The sequence below is a fragment of the Pan troglodytes genome, chromosome 12 (genome assembly GCF_028858775.2).
Source record: "Pan troglodytes isolate AG18354 chromosome 12, NHGRI_mPanTro3-v2.0_pri, whole genome shotgun sequence".
Lineage (NCBI taxonomy): Eukaryota > Metazoa > Chordata > Mammalia > Primates > Hominidae > Pan > Pan troglodytes.
Genome location: NC_072410.2, coordinates 67148964 through 67155833, shown reverse-complemented (window position 1 = coordinate 67155833; position 6870 = coordinate 67148964). Strand labels below are relative to the sequence as shown.

Genomic DNA, 6870 nt, shown 5'->3' with positions numbered 1-6870 from the left:
AAGTCACTCATAGATATGGCATTTTGCATCTCTAACTGATAAGAACTTTTATTTTTCACATAAATAGCATAGTACCAAAATTAATGTAATTAATATCATCTAATACTTGGTTTGTATTCAAATATTACTAATTCTTTTCTTTTTCTTTTCTTTTCTTTTTTTTTTTTTTTTTTGAGACGGAGTCTCCCTCTGTCACCCAGGCTGGAGTGCAGTGGTGCGATCTTGGCTCACTGCAACCTCTGCCTCCAGGTTCAAGTGATTCTTGTGCCTCAGCCTCCCAAGTAGCTGGAATTACAGGCACACACCATCACATCCAGCTAATTTTTGTATTTTTAGTAGAGATGGGGTTTCACTATGTTGGCCACACTGGTCTCAAACTCCTGACCTCAGGTAATCCGCCTGCCTTGGCCTCCCAAAGCACTGGGATTACAGGTGGGAGCCACCATGCCCAATCCAAATATTACTAATTCTTTCAAAGATGCCATTTTACAGTTGTTTTGTTCAAACTAAGACTGAATTATAAGGGATAAAGTCTATAAACTAATATAAAATATGTCAGATGGTTATTAATACTGCAGAGTAGAGAGGTAAAGTAAAAAGGACTATTTGGTTGGCTGTTTAACCCAGAGTGTTCAGGAAAGTCCTCTATGAGAAAGTGACATTTAAACAGAAATGGGAATAAAGTGTTTCAAGGAGAACATAATCAACTGTGTCAAACACTGCAAATGGGTTACATGTAAGAGAATGACTGAGGCTTGATCTTTGGATATGACAACAGGAAGGTCACTGGGTACCTTGACTAAAACTGCTTTTGTGGAATGGTCGAGGTAAATGCCTGATTGAAATGAGGTCAGGAGAGAATAGAAGGAGATGAAGTGGAAACGGTAAATATAGACAAGTTTTTTCAGATAAGGGGAGAAATATAGAAGAAACAATAAATATAGACAAGTTTTTTCACATAAGGGGAGACGACAAGTGGGACATTGGCTAGAAGGGATGTGGAAAAATGGATAGTTTTTTTTTTCTAAAAGGGAATATTACAGCATGTTTCATACTAGTAGGAATGATTCAGTAGTAAGAAAACATTGATGGTGCAGGAGAGAGAATAATTCCTGGAGAGAGGGCCTTGAGAATGTGAAAGAGGGCCGGGCACAGTGGCTCATGCCTGTAATCCCAGCACTTTGGGAGGCTGAGGCAGGCAGATCACCTGAGGTCAGAAATTCGAAACCAACCTGGCCAACATGGCAAAACCCTGTCTCTACTAAAAACACAAAAATTAGCCGAGCATGGTGGCACACGCCTGTGATCCCAGCTACTCACTTGGGAAGCTGGGGCAGGAGAATCGCTTGAACCCAGGAGGCAGAGGTTGCAGTGAGCCAAGATCGCACTCCAGCCTGCACTCCAGCCTGGGCAACAAAGCAAGACCCTGTCTCAAAAATAAATAAATAAATAAATAAAATAAAATGTGAAAGAGGATGGAATTCAGAGCACAACTGCGGAGTGTGTCTTTCGATAGGAGGATGGACAGTGTATCTACAGTAACAGGAGAGAAAGCAGAATATGTGGGCACTGATGCTGGTAGCTATGGAAATTTTCTCAGTGAAGTAGGAAGCAAAGTCATCAGCAGAGGGATCAGCAGATGATGGAGAGTTGAAGAGGGAAAAGGATGAAATAGCCCTCTAGAAGAGTTGGAGAGTAAATGGGCTAGGGAATGTATGGGAATCTATTAAAACTCATTTGAAGGTGGAGCTATGAATTTGCAGTATCTTCTGCATGGTTGGTTGTTTTTCTCCAGTCACATTTAACTGCTGGGTGTGATGTAGGAAGAGAACTGGACTTAACTGGGCCTGGAGTTTGGCCATAAAGCACAGTGAAGGCAAAGAGAGGAAAGATATTTAAGAGTGTATGCAAAAATAACTATAATGATGGACCATGAAATACAAGCTGGAGAAATAGAAAAGAGTGAACTTAACAGGGAGTGATGGGCAGTGAAAAGGCGGTAATGGCCTATAGGTTTCAGGAGTGGAAAAATTGTGGGAGTCAAGGAATAGTGAGAGTGAGCTGGAAAAATAGAAGGTGCTGGTAGATTTAAGGCAAAAATATATAGTCTAAAATTAAGAGAATTGAGAAAATATGCAGTCATATGAACTGATAGTGGTAATGTAAATCAGTATCACCTTTTTTGTGTGGTAGCATCATGGCAATATCTAAAATTGCCATGTTACTGAGCATGGTGGCTCACACCTGTAATCCTAGGACTTTGGGAGGCCAAGGTGGGCAGATCACCTGAGGTCAGGAGTTCGAGACCAGCCTGGCCAACATGGTGAAACCCCATCTCTAGTAAAAATACAAAAAATTGGCTTGGTGTGGTGGCGGGTGCCAGTAATGGGATTGCTGGGTCAAATGGTATTTCTGGTTCTAGATCCTTGAGGAATTGCCACACTGTCTTCCACAATGGTTGAACTAATTTACATTCCCACCAACAGTGTAAAAGTATTCCCATTTCTCCACAGCCTTGCCAGCATCTGTTGTTTCTTGAATTTTTAATAATCGCCATTCTGGCCAGGTGCGGTGGCTCACGCCTGTAATCCCAGCACTTTGGGAAGCCGAGGTGGGCGGATCACCTGAGGTCAGGAGGTCAAGGCCAGCCTCGCCAACATGGTGAAACCCCATCTCTACTAAAAATACAAAAATTAGCCAGGCGTGGTGGCAAGCACCTATAATCCCAGCTACTTGGGAGGCTGAGGCAGGAGAATGACTTGAGCCCAGGAGGCGGAGTTTGCAGTGAGCCGAGATGGCACCATTGCACTCCAGCCTGGGTGACTAAGCGAGACTGTCTCAAAAAAATAAATAAATAAAAATAAAAAAATAATTGCCATTCTTACTGGTGTGAGATGGTATCTCATTGTGGTTTTGATTTGCATTTCTCTAGTGATCAGTGATGTTGAGCTTTTTTTCGTGTTTCTTGGCCGCGTAAATGTCTGCTTTTGAGAAGTGTCTGTTCATATCCTTTGCCCACTTTTTGAAGGGGTGGTTTTTTTTTTCTTGTAAATTTAAAACTCTGTAATCTTAAACTTGAATAGTCTTTTAGAGTACCTGTAGACTCCCTGTGGAGAGGAGAATAAAATCCTAGTATCTAATTTTTCTATCAATAATATTTACATAGTTACAATGTGTCAATGATTGTTAGTGGTTTTCAGTTTTTTTTTTTTTTTGAGACGGAGTCTCGCTGTGTCACCCAGGCTGGAGTGCAGTGGCGCAATCTCAACTCACTGCAAGCTCCGCCTCCCGGGTTCACACCATTCTCCTGCCTCAGCCTCCCAAGTAGCTGGGACTACAGGTGCCCGCCACCACGCCCGGCTAATTTTTTGTATTTTTAGTAGAGAAGGGGTTTCACCGTATTAGCCAGGATGGTCTCGATCTCCTGACCTTGTGATCCGCCCACCTCGGCCTCCCAAAGTGCTGGGATTACAGGCGTGCGCCACCACGCCCGGCCTCAATTTTTAGCAGTAGCCTAAAAGCAAAACAGAGAAAACTTAAATGTGGTTATGTCAACCTTTGTAATGTGAAAATAACAGTATAAGCACAGATAGCAGGAGGAAGAGGGAGAACATGAAAAGATGGGAATTAATCTCATCTACTACAGTGTTTGCCAGTAAATCAAGAAATAGTAGTAAAGGCCCATTGTTTAGAATTAGAGAAGTAACCATCAAAAAGCCTTAGTAGGAAGGTCTGATGGCAGATACTTGTAGTCCCAACTACTTGGAAGGCTGAAGCAGGAGGATTGCTTCAGTCCAGGAGTTCAAGGCTGCAGTGAGCTATGATGGTGCCTGTGAATGGCCACTGCACTCTAACCTGGGCAATACAGCAAGACTCCGTCTGTTTGAAAAACAAAAAACAAAACAAACAAACAAACAAAGAAACGAGAACAAGAAAGCCATGAAATAGCAACAGTTAAAAGTGGTTTCCTCTGAGAAGTTCAATTAGGGGTGGGAGAGGGTGGGGCAGTAGAACACCTTTTTTATTTTTCATTATAAGCCCTATTACATTATTGTTTTTTTTCCATGTATGTAATTATTGTGATAAAATGTTTTAAGATAAGAAAATTTTAATAAAGAAAGGGGAATTACTTACAATTCATTATGCCTGGAGTCTAAATTTTATCAGTTTTCACAGAAGTTCCTGGGTGGGATTGGTTATTAGAAGATCTATGGGCATGAACAGCAGAGGAGGGAGGAAGAGGGAGAGGGTAATGGGTATATTCAAATATAAAATTTGCTTGTCAGAAGTAATTTTCAGTATGGTACAATGTATATTTATCATATTTTTAATCCAACTGTGTCCTAGCAACTAGGGCCTTGGGCCAAATCCCTAAGGAGAGACAGCCATTACTTTAGAAAGAGTGAAATCCCTGGATTCTCTAAAAGTGAGATGTACAAAGCAACACTGTTCTGTAGAGGTCTGGAGGTGACAGGGAACACTGCTGTTGTCCTAACAGACTAGGGCTTCAGTCTGGATATGTACCAAGAAGAATCCTGGGCACCAGGGCACTCCTTGCAGAAGCACATGTAATTAATTTTGAGGGAAAGACAAGGCTTTGCATTGCTGTGGGTATAGGTGAAACTAGAAAAATACTGTCCCCTTAATGTTGTTATAACCTATAGTAGCCACAGCCTGGTGTGGCCTATAAAAACATGATAAGCACTGTTGATTTTATAGCAAAAAGCATTTAGGAAGATAAGCAGCATTATACCATGATTAAAGATACATTTACAAGTGAACACATAAATGCTATAATGGTAAATCTCAAATATAATCCAACAACAGAGTTTTGATTTGACAGAGATGCAAGGATAAACCTTTCCGGTTGCAGCATTATGGGGGATAACATGGGATAGAGTATGTTATTTTTCCCTACTATTTGCTGTCCTCCCTATAAAAGGATTATGTTTACCCATTTTCATTAATGTTAACCTTATGACTTGCTTTGCCTATGGAATGTATGCAGAAGTGATGTATGCCCCACATCTAAGCAGAAGCTTTAAAAGACATCTGGTGGTTCAGACGTGAGGTCTGCGTGTGCTGCATCGTGGTTGCTCCTGGAATAAAGATCCTAGAACAGAGCTATAACCACCGTGTGTATAGTGGATGAGTAATTAACCTTTGTTATTGTCAAGCCACTGTGATTTTGTTTTCTTTTTGTTGTTGTTGTTCCGCAACATAACCTACTGAAAGCTAACTATTACATAGCATAAGCTTAAAATCCTTTCGCTACCAACTCTCAGAAAAGCTAGTTCCATTACCATTATAGCAAACATAATTATAAATGCATAAACTCCCAAGAAAGTAAGGGAAATATCCAGGACCACTAAACGAAGGGGATACTGAAACAAAGTGTAAGTTGTTGAAATGATGCTGCAGCTATAAATAGTACTAAGAAACAAAGAGAAATGCAATAAATGAACCTTTAAAAATCTATAAAAGAAAACGGATAATTTTTTTTTTTTTGAGACAGAGTCTCACTCTGTTGCCCAGGCTGGAGTGCAATGGCATGATCTCAGCTCACTGCAAACTCCACATCCCAGATTCAAGCGATTCTCCTGCTTCAGCCTCCCGAGTAGCTGGGATTACAGTTGGGTGCCACCATGCCTAGCTAAATTTTGTATTTTTAGTAGAGATGGGGTTTCGCCATGTTGGGCAGGCTGGACTCGAACTCCTGACCTCAAGTGATCTACCCACCTTGGCCTCCCAAATGCTGGGATTACAGGTGTGAGCCACCACGCTTGGCTAGAAAATGGGTAATTTCTTAAAGGCAAGTGAGAAGAAGGGAAATATTAAAAACAAAAGCAGAAATAAATTGAGTAATAGAAAACAGAACATAAAATACATGTAGCCAATGACTATATCTATTTGTTTAAAAATGGTTTCTAGAGCATTCCTTCTCCCTGCTGTGGTCCCACTCTCTTACAATTAGGCTTGATTTCCAAACTGTCATGGGTTTGATATTCACCAAGAGAAAGCAAATACATATTTGGCACATTAATAATATTTAACAACAATGAATTATGGTTACATATAGAAATAATTTACGTTCTGAACAAATGTTTATGCTTCTGTAAAAAATAAAATGGAAAATATTCTGTATCAGACACTCTACATCTTCACCATAGACTTGTCACGATCTAGGTCAGTGTTTTTCATTTGAGGATAGAAACCTACTGGTAAATCATAAAATCAGTTTAATGGTTATAATTTACATTAAAAAATAGAAAAGGTGCTCCCTTTGGCAGCACATATACTAAAATTGGAATGACACAGCAAAGATTAGCATGGCCCCTGTAAGAAAAAAATAGAAAAGTGTAGAATTTGAAAATATCATTGTGCAGTGCATGTAGGTAAGTACTGTTTCATGAAATATTAGTCTTATAATATGTGTGTGTCCTAGGTTGAGATTAAAATGTATATTTTACTGTAGGTGGAGAAGGGAAAAAAAAAGTTTGAAAGTTGCTGACTTTGCCCCCTGTGATCAAGTGATGCTCAAAATATTTCACAACTGGTAATGCTTAGTCATAGCCCAGTCAGAATGAAAGCTGGCTGCGATACTGGAATCCTGCTATGCCAGGGGTTACTCCTTTTATGCTAGACTGAGGGTCCTAAGGGAAGGGTCAGGATGGCCGAGGCACTAGGGGGAGTTGGTGCAGTGACTTTATGGGTGTATCAGTTTTCTATTGCTGCAGTAACAAATTACCACAAACTCAGTGGTTTAAAATAACATTAATTTATTATCTTACGGTTCTTTAAGTCAGAAGTCAGGCACAGGTCTCACTGATCTAAAATGAAGGTGTTGACATGGCTGTATTACTTTTCAGG

General features: G+C 40.3%; 1 non-coding gene across 1 annotated transcript; it reads left to right on the top strand.

Moving 5' to 3' along the window:
• Positions 1-6274: 6274 nt before the first annotated feature.
• On the top strand, positions 6275-6380 carry LOC112208226 (U6 spliceosomal RNA). The gene has a single exon (XR_002942648.1). It is a non-coding gene; the product is annotated as a U6 spliceosomal RNA (small nuclear RNA).
• Positions 6381-6870: the final 490 nt, after the last annotated feature.